Raw genomic sequence first — 20,989 nt, 5'->3', positions numbered from 1 at the left:
GCTGACTTTTAGTGATCACAGCGTTCCTTTCTAGGTGCTCACAGACCGTTTGCTTAATGATCTGCTCTAGAATCTTTCCTGGTATTGATGTCAGGCTGACTGGGCGGTAATTGTTTGGGTCTTCTCTTTTCCCCTTTTTGAAAATAGGGACAACATTTGCCCTCCTCCAGTCTGCTGGGACTTCGCCTGTTCTCCAGGAATTCTCAAAGATTACTGCCAGTGGTTCTGAAATCACCTCTGCCAGTTCTTTTAATACTCTTGGATGTAGTTCATCTGGCTCTGGAGACTTGAATACATCTAAACTAGCCAAGTATTCTTGTATTACCTCCTTACTTATTCTGGTCAGCAAAGCACTCCACAGTTTTCACTTCTGGGGCAACAGGATAGGCCAGGTCCTACAGACCCAGTGCTTATGGGTGCCCATCAAAGCCCCATTACTTTCAGCAGGCTCATCAAGTTTTCTCTGGGTTGCAGCCCTTGTTCTTTCACTGCCCAGTCTGCTCATTTGGGCAAATGGTCTCTTCACAATTTTGCCTTTGCAGAAACCAAGCTTTTGCTTGCTGCCGCACCTGTTGCCCCGATTCTTGTGCTCCTTATCTCTGTCATCCATCTGAGACAGATCGCATGCTTGAACTCTGTGCCCCAGCTCCAGTCTGCCCCCTGTGCTCACTGCCCATGTTGATGGATGTTCTTGTTGCAGACACGAGAGACTGAATGCTGCTCTACAGCTAGACAGGCTTTCCCAACCTAGCAAGTCAGGATCAGATCCTCTCTGCCATGGGGGGGGGGGGACTCAACCATTGAGAATTGCACAGCATCAGTGCCATTTAGGGTGAGGTTGTGGCTTGCAACCCTTGCAATTTTCAAGTTTAGCAGAGAAAATTGCTAACCTCAAGTATGGGAGGCTGTCCTTTGCCCCAGGGTCATGGGGAACTGACCAAGCTGCAAAGATAAGGCGCCAGCTCAAAATTCTTCCCTTCCTAGCAGAGACAAAAAAAACAACAAGGGCTCAAGGAAGGAGCATTGCCAAGCATGCTACTACTAGCCCGGGCGGGTGGAGGGTGGGAGAGAATGGGACTTCCCAGGAGCACAGCTGCCCACCACTCCCAGAATCCCCTGGCGCAGAGTAACAGCAACAAGAACACATGAAATGTCCTGTTGCACCATAAACGAGAGCTTGCAAATCTATGCTGCTCGTGTCACATGCTGAGCAAGATTTAGAATTCAAAGGGAAGAGGCCCTCGCCCACTGGGCCCCCCATCCCCTTCCCACACATAAGGGAATAATTAGTTCCAGCAGACTACTTTCCCCAGACACAGTAACCTAAGAGGTAGGCTCCAGTGACACAGCTGATATGTTGCCGAGTGTGACAGAACAGGGTGACTAACCATCAAACCGCGTAATGCAAAGGCATGCCATAGGAAGCAACAGAAACGGATTAACTCTGATCCATTTAACAGGAAGCGCAGTGGGGAAAATGTGTTGTGCCTTATGGATGTTCTTTTGCATGTGGATCAGGCACATGGCAGCTCACACCAGGTACATGGGTGCCACCCCAAGCAGGATGCACCCTGGAACAAGGGATCAACCTTTCTCTGCTGTGCCATTCCATGGAACACCTCCTGTTAATTCCTTCCTTGAAATCAAGCCCTCCTGTTTGTTTGGTCAGTTATCTTTCCACGGAACCATCTGTGCAGCCTGCATCCCACCGAGGGGTGTGGCCACCTCCCGGCTGCAATCTATTCAAATTGGGGAGGAAACCACAATTAACCTGATCCACGAGTTATTCTGTTTGCAGAAACTCTATTGACATGCAGGGCCCACCCACACAAAGAGGCCTCTGGCACCTGGAGAGCAGCTTGCAAGGCACCTCCAGCAAATCCATAAAACTATAGTAGTGCTAGATCTCCACAGAGATGCGTTCAAAATAGGGTGACAAATTGGTATCCAAACCATAACTCTTCCAGGTCACCAAAGCACCTTAAGAACCATCAGATTCCTTTTGTTCCACTGCGATCACTGAGATCATCTAACAGGGCACTTCTGGTGGTTCCCCATATCCTTGAAGTTCAGTTGGACTTCACTAGGATTCGAGCCTTTACTCAAATCCTAGTGTGGCATACCTTGTCCTGTGGAACTCCCTGGCAGTAGAAGTTGGGCAGGAACCACCCCTCTCTTCCTTCAGACACTTTTTGAGAACTCTTTTGTTTAGGCAGGTTTCTAACAAAATGAATCCCCCTCCCCTCTCCTTTTAACCAACCAGTATTTATTGATGTTTTATGGGTGTTTTAACTATGGGTATTTTTTGTTTATTTCATTATTATATACAGTATTGTATTCTGCCTTGCTGTGTTTTTACTATAGATTATAAATTTGTAACACAATCACACAAACATTAGTGAGCACTCCCTTTGAGTCAAACAGCCCGATTGTGCTGTGTTTGTGGACTCAAGTAAGTTCGTATTGCTACCATCATCAAGTCTGCCTTTTTTTCAGGCCTCTTGGTCCAAGGAACGCAAGGTGAATCAATCAGAAAGCAAAGGAAACTGAAATGATTCTCATTCTCATTTATTTACACCAGGGGTAGCGAACCCCCAGGCTAGGGTTTTTTGCCTGGCCAGAATGCATCACTTGCTTGCCTGGATGCAGAACACAGAGGAACATGTGGCTGTGTGTAGAAACAGGACTACTGAACAAAAGTTAAATAGCATTTGTTGCTCTACCCATTTTTGCTCCTGGCCCTGCTCACCAGTGACACGAGGCCACCAGGAGGCAGGCTGCCTAGAAGGGAATGTAGCCTTTGGGCTGAAAAAAGTTCCCTGCCCCTAATTTGCACCATTTTCGAACGCAGTATTGATGAGCACTTGAGCTGCCATGTAAACTAGAACCCAGCACTCAAAGGAAAGGCAAAATCCCATTTCACATCACCTTTCATTTCTACCAAAAATTCCTCCCCTCAGCTTGGACTCTTAGCCATTTAGAACAACTATCAAAAGAAATTCTGGCTGTTCCTGCCTTGCATGAAACAACGGAACACAGAGAGCTGCTTTACACTGAATCAGACCATTAGCTCATGTGGCTCAGCATTGTCCACACTGACGTCAGGGAATGAACCCTGGAACCTTTTGCATGAAAAGTACATGCTTGCTACCACCGACCTATGACCTTTTCCCTTCATTCACCCCCTCTATAAAATTGCATTGTGACTAAAAAAAAATTGCATTATCCACTACTGAAAATTGTGCAAGAAACTCTTTTATTCCACATCAAATTTTATGATTGAGTGGTCTTTAGCACTCAGGTTCAGAGTCATTTTATAAGCAAAATTATCAGTAACGAGGTACAAACTTTCTCCCTATTGCCATTTCAGTTGTATACCCAATTATCTAGATATCAAACACAATTCTTCTGGTAGTGTCTTTTAGCAGAAGCTAAACCTGGCTACTTCATAATTCGTAAATTTGTAAATAGGTGAAACTGTACAAATTCAGCATTCATTAAGAAAACAAAATCTGCAACTCAACGCTTGCAGTTCCAGGACGAGGAAGCAAATGTGAAACCCTGAGATTGGTACAAATAAGGTGAAAAGGCAAAACTGAAATGAAGACGGTAGTCCTAGGCAATCTTACTAGTTTGGAGTGAGACTCAGTGAACTCATTTGAGACTTGTTTCCTAGTACAAAGATCCATACTTGTAAATGAAATGTCATACAGCACTTCCCTGGGCGCATCCAAATTCATGCCATTGATGTTTTAATTTGCTGGTGTTTTAATTTGTTGGAATCCACCCAGAGTGGCTGGGGCAACACAGTCAGGTGCACAACATATAAATAAGATGCTGTTGATGTTCTTGTTATCCATGTTTATTCAAAAGTAAATCCTGCTGCATTTAATGGGGCTGTAACCTCTTGCACACCTACTCACAAGTGAATCCTCCTGAAATCAGACTTACTTACTTCAGCTGCTGTTGGACTCCAATTCCCATTAGCCCCACCCAATATGGCCAATGAGTAGGGATGATGGAAACTGTAGTATAACAACAAATGGAGGGCCATAGGTTTCCCAGACCCTCCAAGTGTCCCTATTTTCCAGAAACACTCCTGGATTCACAGAGGCCGTTCCAGTTTCTGATTTGATCCTAGAATGCTCCACTTTTCCTTAAGATGTCCCTATTTTCATTGGTGAAATGTTGGAGGGTATGGAGGTATGCAACCCACATGCCAAAGAGATAAAACCTTTGGAAGACATCTGAAGGCAGCCTTGTATGGGGAAGTTTTTAAATGTCTAATATTTTATTTTGTTTTTATATATGTTGGAAGCCACCCAGAGTGGCTGGGGCAACCCAATCAGATGTGCGGGGTTTAAATTTATTATTATTATTATTATTATTATTATTATTATTATTATTATTATTATTGAATAGGATGTCCCTGTTTTTATCAGAGAATGCATGCAGGCTTCATTCGAAATCAGAGGGCAGCTGCAGTCTTGTGAAGAGAGGCGAGGTCTCAGCTGCAGGTGTTAACTTTGCCTTTCAGAACACAGAGATTAAACAAAGCAAGCAAAGAACTTTATAAGTACTTTCAGTAATCACACCCAAAGGGATACAAAAGGAAAGCCCCAGAACTTGTTTCAAAATCAGAGCTCAATTCTCAAATGTGTGAAGTAGTAACAATAGAGGGAGTGTCTTTCAGTAGGTTCCAAGCGCCTTTGCCTTCAGATGGAGAAACTGCAACCACCTCTGGACCCATGTAAAGAGATTCCAGAGCAAGCCTGTTACATTTCAAGGATGTATGAGTCTTAGCATCTCCAATTTTGGATATTAAGCACTTAGTGGTGAAAAACACAAAAGTGACCAATAACAAATTTCTCGGCTATTTGATGAGGGAGGATGTCCATCAGTCCACGCATGCACCACAGTTTTGTGGGATGACACAACAGAGAATGAGTTTCCATGAGGCCAAGCGGCCTGGGTCGCTTTAAAGAGATCTAAAGAAGCAAAAAATATTCTACTATAAACATGACTATTTCCTAAGACCCTGGAGCCTCTTTCTGTCCACCTCCCATCTGAGGAGGCATTAGACTTGCCCTTGTTGAGCTCAAGACATGTGACAAGCCTTCCATGCACAGATAAATTATAATACTATTACTACGCAGGGCAATAACACATGGCACAGACAGCCCCAAGGCTGTCCGTATCTGCAAATGCTCTGAATGCAGATTAATGTCAATTTCACTGCATTTATCATTTCCTGCTCCGAGCTGCCTTGAGCAGGAACTGCAAGCCCACGATTGTAAGGTCATCTGGTTTAATGGGTGCTTTTGTGTCAGTCTCTTAGTGACCTTCACAAAAAGAGGAAAGGGTGGGAAAGGCCCTTTTGTAACATGCTACAAAATTAACTCCCCCTCTGGAAAGTCAAAGCAGGCATCCCAGTTCTTTTCTCTCTCTTGCCACAAAGACAACCAGTGTCAGAAAAGGTTTGCCAAGTTAAGTGGGCAGGCGAAGCTATCCTCTGTTGGCACCAGAGGAGAACAGAAATTAAAGGGAAAGGCCTTAAGATTGCAGTACGTAGGATAGCAACCAGGTACAGTGACAAGAATGGGGCACACTGAGTGCCATGTGGATGCACAATGAAAACATGGACTACCCAATTTTATGTGGTAAGCTAGTAAATCTTTTCATTCTATCTGCAAGATGGAGCCAAAATAAGGTCCAAGTTCCCAAATAAATACAGGGTCAATTTACCAAAGAGGGTATTGGTGAGCAATATCCTGAGAGGTGGTTGTTTTAAATATCTAAGTCATTTGGTGGGGTGGGGGGAGTTGCAAATTCTCCAAAAGCTGTCATAAGCACAAACCATCCCCTTTCCAAGTGTATATCCCTCAAAGAATGCAAGGGGTCCAAAGAAGGGGGGTGGGAAGATAAATGAGAAATACAAAAAAGGAGGCTGTTCAGAATGTGATTCCTTGGCCATTCCTTGCCAACCAAATCTGTTGCACTTTGATATATTCATAAAGAGCTCCGTATGTACCAGAATAACCAAAAGACTGCACATTAAACCAAACTAGCTTGCATTATGGAGAGAAGAGGGCGGCCTTAAGTGAATCATATAAAGAACAGCACATCATTTCAGCATCCAGACCAGCACACCCTATGAACACAGAAGCCAAATGACAGTAACTCTGTAACCTTTGCTGTGGTATCTGAGGGGACTCTCTCTTCATGTACCTTACCTGCCTCAGGTCTTGAAAGTGAGCTCTGCTCTCCTGTCATCAACTTCCTCCTGAAACAACAGAAAATTTGTGAGGCCAGAAGATTAAGTGAAAAATCAGTGCAGTTTCTGGCATGTGTAGCACATGATGAGTTTCAGTCACAACAACCAACCAGTCTATAGGGTAGGTTCTCAGACATTATCAGTCCCCACTCTCCATATTGCTCTGGTTTCCTTGTGCAAATGCAAAATTAAGGAACGTGGAAGGATAAATACACAGTAGATGGTATAAGAGGAAAATACAGATCGCCCCTTGCTAAAATCAGCTGAGACCCTTAAGCCTCCCTCTGTACATGCACAACTCAAGAGCCACAAGGAAAGTTCGTACTTCTCTACTTTTCTATTCTGCAATTCATTGCTGGAGGACACCCTCATTACAGTGATTTTCGCTATAAATTCCTCTGCTCCACAGTGGAGTTCTCCACCCAAACAGCCAGCTTTGGTGTCCAAGTTACAAATGCAAGCAATTAATTTAACAGCGGCTGAATGGAGTTTGTTTTTCCCCCTCCTCAAGTTTATCGTTCGAAGATCAGGGCAGGGACACTCCTCCCTCTAGGCAACATTATGTTTCAAACTGTGCCAGAGAAAAGTGAGCTGCACAACACCACCTCCCCTGCTCTGTATCCCACACCATATGCCTTGGCAGGCAGAAAGGCAAGAAAGACATACCGAACAAACACAAACCCGGTCAACAACAGCCAGACTTCCGAACCAAAGGACAAACCACCAGAGAAGCTTGTCCATGTAGGAAAATGGCAGATGAGGCTGGCTCACACATCCTGCAAGAGTAAAGCCACTAGCGGTTTCAAGTTGATTCCTGCTGCCTGCCCTTCTCACTATCATTCCAACTCCCCCCAAAAAAATCCTGGCCAGCGTCACAGCCAAACAGTCTTACCAGCTAATCAGAAAACAGGAGGGGAGGGACGCCTGTCGCTTCACATTTCTTTCATGCTAACAACTAGGTTCGTGTGTGCATGTTCCCACATGTGCAGTGCATATCACGTTCCTCTGTTTCCGTGCAGTTCATTTCTTGTAGTCTTTACAAGCTCCAAGACATAACCTAGAGAACAACTTAAAGCAAATGCACACGGAGCTACCAAATTTAGGATCAGGACTAGAAAGCAGCAATTTGTACAGCCTCTCTTCTTTCCTGCGCCTGGCACAGGAAAGCGCAAAAACTCCTGGATTCATGCCAGAGGAAGGCCCATGAGATTTTTCTCTTTCCAGCGGGCACAATGAGCAAATCACACACAGCTTACAAGCCCCCAATACTCTTCCCTCCCTCCATTCCTCCCTCCTTCCCACCCCATTCTCCAGCCTTAGAGGTCCGAGCATCATGTTACAGACCCTTTCATGCTCCAAACACAAAGCAGAGACCGGCTCATTATGTAGCGCTCAACTAACTACTCATGGAGCAGCTGCTGTCAGCCTGCTTCTACGCAGTCCAATCCACAAGCTCTGAAGAACAGTGTCACGTGACCAGCAAAATCCTTGCATATGCTTATTAACAAATGTGACCCAGTAAAAAAAGTACCATTTTACCAATATCTCTCTTTCCCCAAGGCTGTGAAACGGATAAGGTCATGTTATGTTCAGAAGAGAGGAGAGGGACACATTTATCCCACTTCTGCCCCCAATTCAAAAGATCATTGCAGGCAAAAGAAATGCTACCAAAGAAAACACAGTGGCTTTTCAATTTTGTTTTTTGTTTTTTTAAAAAAATCTTGCCATCAGTTCTACATTAGAAGAGCAAACTCTTCCAAAAGGGTCAGAGCAAAGCTAAATATGTTCTCTACCCATGAGGAGCTCACATAAGAGTTTCTTCCTTTGATTTGTAAAGTGTCATTCCTATGTTGGGGCTTGTGTTAACAGGGTGTATGTTCAGGGCAAGAAAGCTGAGGAGCACTGAGGAGTGCCATCTATTTAGGGGCCTCGGAATCTGCACAGGAGATGTAGGATATGGTGCATATGGAAACTGTCGCACTAGGGGTCTAGTAGTTCCATGCAAAGCTAAGGGATTGGGCTGAGCTACTGCTGAGGGGCTAGGACAGCAGTGGGGAGCATATGCCCCCCCCCCAGATATTATCTTCAACTCTCATCAGCCCCAACTATCTCCTTTAAGGTTGCAATCCTTTGCACACTGACCTTGCAATAAGTAAACACCCACCAAACTTAGCAAGATTTAATGCTGAGTAAGGGTACATGGGAACCCTTTCTGTTAAGAGTGCAGAAACTATAATGAATTTAGTGAGAAAAAAATCTAGCTCAGTTTGACAGAAGGGGAATAAGCCCACAAAAGTTACCAGCTTCTGTTTCCATGCTGGCTGTAGAGGAAAGGAAGCCGCCACCCTCTGCTGCCAGCATGCAGATACAGGTTCCTTAATCTTTAAGTAGGCTATTGAGTGAACTGGCAGAGGAAGAACAGATTTTTTTTCATATCCTTCTCTTCTCCACCAGCCTGCTTGGTTTGCATGCTTCTCAGGGTCCGGGAGGAAGGGGCTTTCCTTCCTCTGTGATTAGCACAGGATCCACGTGGTGGAGGGAGGTGAAGCGAAGGATCCACCCCTCATCCACCACCCCACTCATTTGCCTGCAAGTAATTCTTAGTTACCTGCAGCAAGTTGTTCAATGGAGTTTCAGTGATGGCTGGCCCATTTTGGTGACTGGAACCCTGCCCCACCAACCTCAATCTGACATCAGCCAGGCACCCCACCCCACCCCCCAGCCTTGCCTTCTGACTTCCATCTAGTCTAGGAGCTGGCGTTGCCTGTCAGCTTCCTCCACCTTATGTCTCAGTGTTGCTCTTGTAACAAGAGTGCCAACTTGGCCCTGCGAACATGGGTGCCCAGGGCTTTGGGTGCCATGCTGAGTGCATGGCCCTGGCACCAACATTTATGGATGCCTGACCCCTTCATGGAGAATTTTGGGGCTCCAGGGAGTTTGCACCTATGCCTTGTAAGCAGGGCGAGGAGGAAGGGGGCAAAACTCGAATTAGTTGGTTCTGAATCTCATTGACTCTAGCTCCATCAGCTGTTGGGCTCCCTGCTTTCTGCCAATGGGCACAAACCACCACTGTGCAGAGAGTACATAAGGTGATGCAGTTCAGGCAAATTTAGCTATAACCTGGGGAATGCCCAAGAGGCACAGCCTGCAGCACAACCCTGAAATGACCATCCAAACCAGCTAGGCAGGAGTACTTAGGCTTAAACCATCTGCTCTGCATCCTGGGCTGAAAGCTAAAACCAAACAAGAGAGGAGAGTCTGCCCAGGGAGGGAGGGGCTAACTGGCAGTTGCCACTCCAGATAACAAAGTCTCTGCTCCTGTCCAAATAAGCTACAATGTCCAAGAGTAGATGTGTCCAAGGATCGGAGGAGGGAGGGAAGGCATGTGAATACTTCTAGCCACAGTTTTCAATATATCTGATTGCGATGGAGCCAGCTTTCCCCATGTGGCTGTGAAATGGAAATTCTATATTCCGAAAGGGAGAAGGAAGGCTGCCAGGCCAAGCTGGGCACTGCATGTATCGGAAAGAAGCTTCGGGGGAAAGTTTGCACTGGAGGTGAGACAGGGAACGAAAGCCACGAAACCTCTCCGGTCCCTGCTGACTCCTGAGCCTGGAATGTACACTGTTGAAACAGTCCCTCCCTCAGCATGCCAGAGACTTCTACAGATAGCCACCCTCTCAGACCCAGAGCCCATCTCAGCCAAACCCCTTGAACCCCCAGAACCTTGGATCCATTATCTGCGAAAAGGCAGGATATAAGCTTTTAAAATAAATAAATCAATCAGTAATCAAATCCCCACTTCCCCACTTCCACAAATGCTAGTCTCCTACCAGGCCAGGAGTGGGGAGCCCGTACCCTTCCAGTTGTTGTTGGGACAATGACTCCCATCATCCCTAACCATTGACTATTCTGTTCCAGCTGTTTTGGGACTACAATTCCCTTCATCCCTCACCACTGGCCCTGTTAGCTAGGGGGTGATGGGAGTTGTAGTCCCAAAACAGCTGGAGGGCCAAGTTTGGCCATCACTGCTGTACAGGATCAATGAGTCGGATTCCTGCACAACAATACAGTATCTGGAGGGCGGTAGGCTCCCTACCCCTGCCCTTGCCCCTCAGCATCAGCCCCTTCCGTCCCTGGAAGAGTCACTTTTGCCTTTTCAGCCACTGCCCCACACTCAGCCCAACACCTCAGCTCAGTACCACCGGATCTCCCAGTCCCTTGCTCCTCCACTCCACCCAAGATCTGTCTCCAGCAACCCATTGCCCATATTCCACTTCTGGGCAGTGGCTACATAGCCCAAGGAACCACCAGCCTCGTAGCACAACATTTTCCTCATACATGATACCCCACACCCCTTACACAGATTCTCAGCCCTCCCCCCCAAAAAAATTACACCCCCAGCTCTTCTGCCCCACACATACAAACCATCAACAAGGCAGCGTATTTATTTTAAGCTTAGTTTAAAAACATGTCGAGGGCATATAGCCCTCCTCAGAGGCTTGCCTTAAGCGCCTGGAGGATCTCTCCCCTATATTTGCCCTACAACCCCCTCCCCCCGCGTTTTAACTCATCGCTGCCTCAGTTTTAAAGCGTTTTCCTCCACTGACCTCCACACAGCATCTCGGGTACAACACAGCCAGCCAGCTCTCTCCCCTCGCCCAGACGAGCGCTAGGACAGGACAGCCCTCCGCAGCCTCCTGCTCCCTTCGCCTCCCGGCCAGTCCATGCCCGGCCCCAACGCCAGGCTCCGCCCGGCCGCCACCCCCCTAAAGCCCCCCCCCCAGACGGACGGGCGGACGACCGAGCGAACGGGCAGCGGGAAGGGGCCGCGCTCGGGAGAGCCCCGACAGGCGGACAGTGTCTGGTCCCAGACGATCAATCGGGGGAGGGGTAAGGAAGGGCGCCTTTAGGGTCGAGGGCAACGTCCCAGCCCTAAAACTCTGGGGTTTTTAAGAGAGACAGCGGGCGATGCCGGCTTGGCTTGGCCAAAGCTATGCCTCTTGCCCTCCCTTCAACTTTTTAACGTTATGATGATGTCTGGAGGACTTTTTCTGGTCTTGTTTCCGGGATAGGTGTGTGTGGGTGTGTTGTGTCGTTGTTTCCCATACCACGTTCCTTTGTTATGCCCTTTTAACTTCTGAGATTACGAGGGAAGAGCCAAAAAGGTGCCCACCTGACCTCACTATTTAATTCCCGGTGTGCGCGCACGTCAATAAAAGCAAACGAGGTTAGACGCGCCTCGTTAAGAGGGCTATTCAGAAACAACCGCCTTTCTTCTGCATCACGTGCCGTCAGAGACATATCTCTATTTCTGGACCAACTAAAATATTACAAAGCAACAATTAAGCAAGCTTTCGAGGTCTCCAGGGCTCTTCTTCAGTCTGGGTGTTAAGCAAAACATAAGGCGGCAGCGGGAGGTTGGGGGTGGATGGTGAGAAATACTAGTCTGTAGCTTGTAAGAGCCTTAAATTGGAGTGCAGGAGGCATTAGGCAGACTTAATTAGATTAGACTCTGTAGGTGCAGAACAGATTTCAGGTTGCAGCGAGGGCTGCTGGGACACAGAAGAAGCAATAATAACTGATTCCCTACTCGGGGAGGGAGGGCCTGTCATTATGGGTGGTAACTTTTAAGGTGCAACCTGAAATCTGCTGTATGACGAGTGTATAATCTTCCCAACACCTCCTGCACTCCATTTTAAGACCCAAATTATGGACTGCGAGGCTCCAACGTTTTGTCTTCCCTCCCTCCCCTCCCCCTTGTTTTGCTCAACATCCAGAACTCTGAAAAACCCCAAAGCTTGCTCACTACTTTGCTCTGCTCTAGTTACTCCTCCTCATAAGGGTATTACCATATCATATGGTAACTTTTGGGGTTGTTTTCTTCAAGTGGGTCAAAAGAGTTAGTTACCTACATTTATTTATTTTTACTCCTGTGCACTTCACACATTTTATACACGAGCTCACTCAATATTTTCCATTATGAGGAAGATCATGTTTTTTGAAGCATTGCATATGCTCTGTCTGTTCTGACAGTGCAAACCAGATGTTCAAAGCACATAGCTTTCCCCCAAAGAACCATGGGGACTGTAGTTTTCCGCTCACAGAGCTGCAATTCCCAGCACCCTTAACAAACTGCAGTTCATAGGATTCTTTGGAGGGAAACATGTATGGTGTGCATGTGACTTGAGTGCCACCCTGGGCCAAAGTGAAGCTGAGCAACTGTGTATTCTGGTAAAGACTACAGGAGCAAAATAGTTCTATGGTGGGCGTTATGTACTAAAAAAGCCAAGGGGCGGAGGCGTTTCAATAGAGTCATAGCATAAAATGGCACTGCAATTATTTCTCTGTTTGCCACTTTGCTTTTGTAGTAGGAAGATTGTGCTTCCTTTGGTAGCATTGTGGGAACAGGTTTTATCACTTGCTGTTTACTGTGTCTGTCTGTGTGTGTGTGTGTGTGTGTGTGTGTGTAATTTTATGGCTTTAATCATTTGCATTGCATGCCGCCTAGAGAACTTCTGCGCAGAAAAGCAACAAGTAAAAAGAAGAAGTAAGTAAAGCCAGCACTTGAATGGAGTGGGGAATATGGCATAAGAGAAACTCTAGAGTTGTTGTTGATTATGTTCTTTAGAGTTCTGCCAAACTACTACAACCTGAAAAAAGGAGACTGTAACATCTTAGAAAAAGAAAGGACATCTGGCAAAATGTATGCTGAAACAAACAGGAAAACAAGCCTCTGCAAAGCGGGAGGCACATGAGTGATAGAACGAAACTAAGTTCCTTGAAAAAGAAATGCCAGCATAAAAAGACTCTGTCATTAATTAACCATAATTTCCAATGGAATTAACACGTAGGGTTTGTCACAGAGCATGCATTATTTGACATCAGCTATGCAGGCATCTCAAGGCAAGTGACTTTTCCTATGTTGCCTGCGAGACAGGAGTTAACTTCCTGTGCTTTTGAGGGCAGGGAGGAGAAGAAGCCTGTTTTTCCACTCCATTACATTCCTTTTAACCACCATGTATCTCCAGTGAATAATGCATTTGTTCACCTTTTGCAGAAGATGCCTGGAGCCTCTCCCCCCAACCCCAAAAAAGCAGGGAGTAGAGCACAGACCCCTATTACCAAACTATAGAAGCACAGAATAAAAGAGTGGGAGGGATACAAGGTTCAGAGCAATTTCTACATTGAGGTGGGAACTCCTCCTGGCAGAGGGGGTGAGAACCCTGATGTACCTTCTTATTCATGCAACAAGCACATAAACAGAGGATCCCAGAGGCTGCACTGGAGTAATGGAGTCGGGGAGATGTTTTGTACGGCACATGGACAATCCTCTTCCTGTTTTGCTGACGAAGCTGGGAGTGTTTTGTTTTGTGTGCATGTGTGTGGTCTTTTTTTAGCATCAGGCTGCAACGTACTAAAAGCATTATTCTTTTTTACACCGAGCAGCATCTGTCCGCCTACTCCAAGAAATGTCTCCACCCAAATACGTCAAATGTTTCCCCCACCCCCACCCCCGTGCAATATACACACATAGTAGTTTCCATAACCATGTTATTGATTTTTAGATCATTTTTAGCTCAGATAATTAGCCAAGCCAGTACCGAGCGTCTGCTTGCTATGCGCTCACTGCGTTTCATTCCTTACATAAATCACGCAGCATTTGGGAGACACTTTGCGCATGAAACATTATAGATTTTAAAAAAAACTTGATTAGTAGCTTATGAAACATTAAAGAAAAAAGAGTCAGTGTTGCCATTAACTGATGCTCCAAGATTTGCATAACTGCCTTGAGCCCCTGGCATAACAGCCCTGCTGTTGCAAGGCTTCCAGTGACTTTGTGTGTGTGTGTGTGTGTGTGTGTGTGTGCGTGCCCTTGCATGATGCAGCATTTTGCAATTGTTTTCTGAAGCAATGTGTTTTAGGATCAGGCTCTTAGTTATGTAAGCAAACACACACACAATTGCTGTCGACTCTCTCTACAGGGGCTAATGGAGACTGCTGGAGATTTTCTTTGAAAAGTCAGTGAGCATTAAGCACAGAATACACATTAACAGGGACGCGGGTGGCGCTGTGCCTTAAACCACAGAGCCTAGGGCTTGCTGATCAGAAGGTCAGCAGTTCGAATCCCTGCGACAGGGTGAGCTCCCGTTGCTCGGTCCCTGCTCCTGCCCACCTAGCAGTTCAAAAGCACGTCAAAGTGCAAGTAGATAAATAGGTACCGCTCCGGTGGGAAGGCAAACGGCGTTTCCGTGCAATGCTCTGGTTTCGCCAGAAGCGGTTTAGTTATGCTGGCCACATGACCCAGAAGCTGTGCTCACTCGGCAAGTAACGGGAGATGAGCGCCACAACCCCAGAGTCATCCACGACTGGACCTAATGGTCAGGGGTCCCTTTACACATTAACAAGCAAACATATGGAACTTAAACCATGTCTAAGTCACATGCAGCCAGGGTGGAAGATCACACACACTTTCCCTGTCCACCTCCATCTGCTCTGAGCATGGTTAGTGTCCCTACTGCTTTTTTGAGACCTTTCCCAGAAGATGCCAGGGATTGAAACTGAGATGTTCTGTATGAGTGGCATGCACCCTACCATCAAGCTACAACCTCTCCTCCAGAAATGTTTGCTGGTATTAATGCTTATACAGAGATAGATAATACAAAAGGATTTGTTTGCTTGTATATACCCAGCATAGGCAAACTCGGCCCTCGCTCCAGATGCTTTGGGACTACAACTCCCATCATCCCTGACCACTGGTCCTGTTAGCTAGGGTTGATGGGAATTGTAGTCTCAAAACATCTGGAGGGCCAAGTTTGCCTATGCCTGGTATATACACACAAGGTAGGTGGGCAGGGAATGCCATGCCTCTTCCAGATAACTGATTTTAAGAATTTGAAATGGCAAGGGGAGTTTGGGTTGCATGGATATTTTGTAGGCTCAACTCCAACATCCTTTATTGAGACTCAACAAGATGTCACAAAAAGGTGGCAAGCTTTTGAGTGCTTCAGAAGTCTTCATCTGACAATATGTTACACAAAACAGGAAGCGAGAAGAACAAGGAGTAAACAAAACGCAAAAAGTACAAAAATTAGGCTTAAAGTTCATTTGAAGTTTGGGACCAATATGGATTAAAAGCTTCCTCATCCTAGAATCCAATGAATGGTATCTAATGTAGTCTAGTCAAAGTAGACCCACTGAAATTAATGGAACAACTGAATTTACACATAAACCAACATTGGCTACAACTCTAGGTGTGTAACCCATATCAGGTGTGTGTGTGTCCTGTCTCCAATGAGCCTGCAAGCTGATCTCATGGTTACTACATTGGCCAAATTTCTGCACTTCTCATGTTTTATTTGTCTTTGTCTCCTTCGTCTTCTGTTTCGTGAAACATCTCGCATAATTACTAGTTCTAGGGAACTCAAAAGCCCCCACCCCAACCCTTGTGGCATTCTGGTTGATCCCAATAAAAGTATTGCTCAATTGTAGATTTTAGAGTTCTTCCTTAGGAACCAACATATTGGAAACCTTTTAAGGTGCTTGCCGTTTGTGAAGCGAGACCCTGTCCTTTCAACAATATTGGAGAAAGATTCAACTACCAGTCCAGTTGGCTTCTGTGCATCTTGTCCTTCACCTCAAGCAGCAAAATGTCCTGAACAGGCGCTGGTGGCCATGATCAAAATGGAGCTCAGCACACCAAGGGTCTATCACCATCAACACAATGTCTCCTACTCAGTCGCAGTTAATACTGGAGGCACGATGAAAGCATGGTATGCCACTAATAACAGCGACAACCAGGCATGACCAAGTAGCACCAGTGTATTCAGTTACACCAGTGTTATTTGGTTGTATATACAGGCCCGTGGAGAGCTGCCAATGAAAAGTACAATTTTCATGCTGGAGATAATGATCTTTGTGTGATAATGAAAACCACACAGATTTGAAATTGGAGAACATACTGCAAATGCTGTATGCTGAAAGAACATGTGGATTAAAAAAAAATACATTCCAAAATTTCATCAGCAAGTTATAGCAAAGCTGTATGCAGAAAGTAGTTACATTTTAAATAAAATACTCCTTACATTTTTTTCCTCAGACCAATCCTGTCACCACAAAACTTTTAACTTCTTAATGTATCAGGATTTATTATTATTATTATTATTATTATTATTATTATTATTATTATTATTATTATTATTATTATTATTATTCTGAAGACTTTAAACTTCTCAGAACCATGAAGAAACAGATACTTGACTTATTCAGAGGATTAGAACATTTTTTCTCTCCACAATTTGGGGGGTGGGGCGTGTTTTTGCTTTGCCAAAATGAAAATACTGAAATGAAAATGAAAATACATTATGCTTTTCAGGGAAGTTCCCCCAGGAAAGAAAACAGAAAGGGGTTTTGCTATAGTCAATCTGTTTTAGTTTATTGTGATTTAAGAAGAAGGGAGTACAATAAAGGCAAGCAAATAAAATAGCTTTGAAGTATATCAAATCCAGGCATACAGAATTGCAGCGAGCGAAAAGATCCACAGGCAATCATTTCCCATTATTTGCTACCATTCAGACACAGACTTAGGAACTGATGCTACGACAATAGTCTCCTCCCGGGTGTCCAGACAGAATGAACAATTGAGACAGTGGTCAAGTGACGTCAGATATAATCAGTAAGAAACAATTAAGAGACACCAGGAAAACATTTGGTCCAACTGCAAAACTGATCATGTTGGAAATTTGGCAAATGCCTGTCAGCTAGCGCAGCAACCAAAACAAGCAGCCCATGAGTCAGCAAGTTTGCTCTTTGAGGGTTTTTTTAAATATGGGAGCATTTCAGGTTACAAAAAGGTCTTTGTTTGTATAAAATTCAACATACACATGAAATGGGGGGGAGCAAGAGTGAGAAAAACTATTATTTGAGGTTAAAAACTTGCACTGAAAAAATATAATTTTTGTCTGGGGAACTCAAAGGCACTGGGTGCAAATAAATAAATCAGGATGAATTTAACCAAGAATTATGGACATTTGTACAAGTAAATAGTGTTTTATTTATTAGGCAGGTTAGGATTTGGCGCCACATACAAGTTTAAAATATATTGGTCACAAAGCTGTGGGGGTTCAAGCAAGACCGAGCCAAAATTTCTTATTCGTTTACAGCCACTGGGAGAAGAACAGAGAAACGGATGTACTAAATGCAAAGGAATGGTTTTCCCCAGTAACAAAATATCGCTGCTGTGAGGACAATGTTGCATCAAACAACATTATGCTGAGCTACTTGCAGGAGATTACTAAAACAAGTAATGTTGTATATATAAAAAAATATAGAACATAAGAAGAATCCCTTGGATCAGACCAAAGGTCCATCTAGGCCAGGGTCCTGTTCTTATAGTGGCCAATTTATGGGAAGCCTGCAAGAAGCGATTGCCAGCAACTGGCATTCAGAGGCATGCTGGGTCTGACAATGGAGGCAATACATAGCCAACAAGGCTACTAGCCTTTGGTAGCCTTATCCTTCAAGAATTTGTTCAGAGATCTGAGTTTTAAAACAGACACCCTACACTTAACAAAAGCCAAACCTGTCTGCAAAAGTGAAGACTGGTTTAAAAAAAAAAACACAAAAAAAAACACCCCGACAACACACCCTGAAATTCCAAAGGAGCTAAATTCTGTATTTTTTGCAACACAGAAGGCAGATGCACAGAGCGTGCATATTCCAGCAACCATTGGAAGCATATCACTACACCTACAGGCTTCCCTGCTCCTTCCAACCAGTGTTCCCCATCACAAAACAGCCCTTGCATCACAGGACAGACACAGTCCTGCCATCCCCACAAGCCAGTTATGTAATTAACAGTGAATCAATTGCTTCTGTTTCCCTCAGTGCATTCTAATAATCCAGCAGGTTCCTTCTGTTTTCTTACAATAATGTTTTCAGGACGTTATGGCTTTCCTTCCTTTGCCTTCAATACTGAATCATTGCTGCAATTTATTGAAACATGGCAATGGGTCAGTGCATCTGGCTGTTAACCAGAAGGTTGGTGGTTTGAGCCCACCCAGGGACAACTGTGGGTGGGCAGGAGGATTCCTGCATTGCAGGGGGTTGGACTAGATGACCCTCGGGATCCTTTCCAGCTCTTTACTTCTATGATTCTATAAATGGCTTAGAACCAAGTTGCTTGAAAGATCACTTTCTCCCACATATACGTTCCTGAACCTTAAAATGCACTTCAAGAGCCCAACTCCATGCCCCCGCCAAGTAAAGCAACATGGGTGTTTATTAGGCAGAGGAGATTTTTGCGGGTGGCACCCAGACTGTGAAATAGTCTCTCTAGAATGCCTCATCTGACACCATTTTAAAGAAGTGTTTACCTGCTGGACAAGGTTGGCTAGAGGGAGCAAATTAACAAGTTTGGATTGAGAATTATGGGGTTATTTTTTTTATTTTTATGAAGAGTCCAATTCCTTCACATGCCCAGTGTTTATATTTAAATTGTAAGTTCCTTGGGACAGAGTCCTCTCTTTCTCCTTTTGTTACTCTGTAAAGTAACATAACAATTATAGAAATCATACGGGGGGGGGGGGATACAGAGAAGAAAAGCCACCTAGTTCAATGTCCTGTTCTTAGGCAAAAATTCCTACAACTGCTCTGACAAGCATATGCAGATCCTCTTTCTTTGAAACTCCCAAAGAACAAGATGCCACAGTCTCCGTAGGCAATTTGGGCCACCGCTGAACTGTCCTTGCACTGAGGGAATAAGAACAGTTTGGTAATAGAACAAGCTGCATAGTTAAACAAGCTGAATTTTGCAAAAGGTCAGCTACAAGTCACTTAAGATTACAAATAAAGAGCTGAACAATAGACCTTTAGTGTGTGTTTCTTAACTGAGCTCTGGTCAACAAGTATGGGTCATGGGACAGGGGTAAAGTGAGGTAACACCAAGTTTCAAATTCCAAATCATCCAAAAGAGTCATTCAGTGTCAAGTCACTTATCTCTCAGCTTATTTAACCTACCTTACAGGGTTGTTGTGTGAAAGTGGAATAATCCATGCATGTTCTCCAGAGCTTCTTAGAGAAAGGGTGGGGGACCAATGCAACAAAAAAATCAGCATCAGAGGAACAAATCTAAATATTATCTCCTTAGGATTTGCAAAAGTTGACAAGTATGTTGCACACTCATCCACCACCCTAACTTCCCCCTAACTTTATATTAGTTTTAAATAACAACCTTATCTGTAAGGCAACAGATTAACTTGCATATGGTTTAACCAAAGTGTAATTACAAGTTTTACGCATACAGAAAATGTGTCACCTTTGGGGTGGAATATGCTGCTTGCTGGTCTCTCACTAGAACATGTAATGACTATGTCATCATGACTTTAGGATATGAACAAAAGCACTTGGAGAAGGCAGCAGGACAAGGTAAGGAGGCAGCCTATAATAACCTGGAATTGGGCAGTTCTACAAAGGTGGAAATCTAGGCACACTGGCTCTTCAACGAACCACAAATTAGGCCGCCCTGTTCCATCAACCAGGCCCTGACAGATCCAACATCAAGCAACACCCTCCAGAGTCAGATGGTTAAATCATGACCACCTTTTCTTGTAACTTTTATTGCTGTGGGGGAAGGCCTGAAAATACAGAATAAAAGCCAGAAGGCAAAACCAAGAGACTCATAAGGACCTAAATGCACACAAACACACACACAAACACACACAAAATCAACATTAAAATCTCGTTGGGACTACTTTTTTAATACTGTCAGTCCAAATACTTAGTCCCAGTTTTGGGAAAACAGGCTTGTCCGATGCAGGTTATTTCTTCAAATCTCCTGAAATTAATTAATGTGAAATTTATGTAAAAAATGGGGTTTGGCTTTTGCTGCCCAACTCCCCATGGGACTCTGAGTCCCCTAAGTCCATGATCGGTCAGAGAAGTATGGATGGAGGCAGGATCCAGTGGGAAGGAAGGCAGATACCGGTACTTATTTTTCTGTTACAGCAAAGTTCCCTCCCCTCTTTGCAAGGAGGGAGAGACCCAGAACAAAAGTGTGCAGGAACCTTCAAAGACTTTTGATATCACCCAAGTCTCTTGGCCAAAGACCACCCTAAAATCATCATTCATACATACATCATAGGAGGTGGTCTACAGCATAAATCCTGTCTGCCAGGATACCTGATAATGGTCGCTGGTAGCATTACCTGGGCAGCCTGGCCATTCTTTTGTGATGGTTAATACTTTAGTTCCTGAATCCAGGTCATAGGCTCACCCTATTCGTACACAAATACACCCTTATGACAGGATTTGTAAGCAAAAAGACAGTGGGAAAGCTTTCCTCATTTGTCTGCCTTACTGCAGAGGAATATTTGAGGTCATTGGGAGAGTAAAAATGGCTTTAGCATTGCTCTCCTGTATTGTTTCAGACACATGGTTTATATATTTAGATATGTGCGTGTTTATAAATATTTATTCTATATTTGAGATCTTAGAATTCTTATAATAAGACTCACTATGCATAAACTCTCATTGCCTTGCTTTGGTTGAATATTAGTTCTCACATGGAACACACCTAGCTGATCACAAATGCTTGACAACGCGACATCTTTTAAAAAGCAAAAACAAGAAACCGCTATAGGGAAGAAGCTGTTTTGGAGCAATAAAGAAGAGGATGCAAAATGTGTGTTTCTCCCCCAGCACCTGGTAACCACAAGA

At 44.6% G+C, this 20,989-nt stretch overlaps 1 long non-coding RNA gene across 1 annotated transcript; it reads right to left on the bottom strand.

The window, feature by feature from the left end:
- Nucleotides 1-890: 890 nt before the first annotated feature.
- On the bottom strand, nt 891-10,986 carry LOC117047066. The gene is made up of 3 exons (XR_004426659.1): nt 10,885-10,986; nt 6,234-6,283; nt 891-980 (listed from the first exon to the last, which is right to left on the bottom strand). It is a non-coding gene; the product is annotated as an uncharacterized LOC117047066 (long non-coding RNA).
- Between the last annotated feature and the right edge of the window lie 10,003 nt (nt 10,987-20,989).

The sequence above is a fragment of the Lacerta agilis genome, chromosome 5, assembly GCF_009819535.1.
Source record: "Lacerta agilis isolate rLacAgi1 chromosome 5, rLacAgi1.pri, whole genome shotgun sequence".
NCBI classification, from domain to species: domain Eukaryota; kingdom Metazoa; phylum Chordata; class Lepidosauria; order Squamata; family Lacertidae; genus Lacerta; species Lacerta agilis.
The sequence above is the reverse complement of the archived record's forward strand: the minus strand, read 5'-3'. Positions and strand labels throughout refer to the sequence as shown.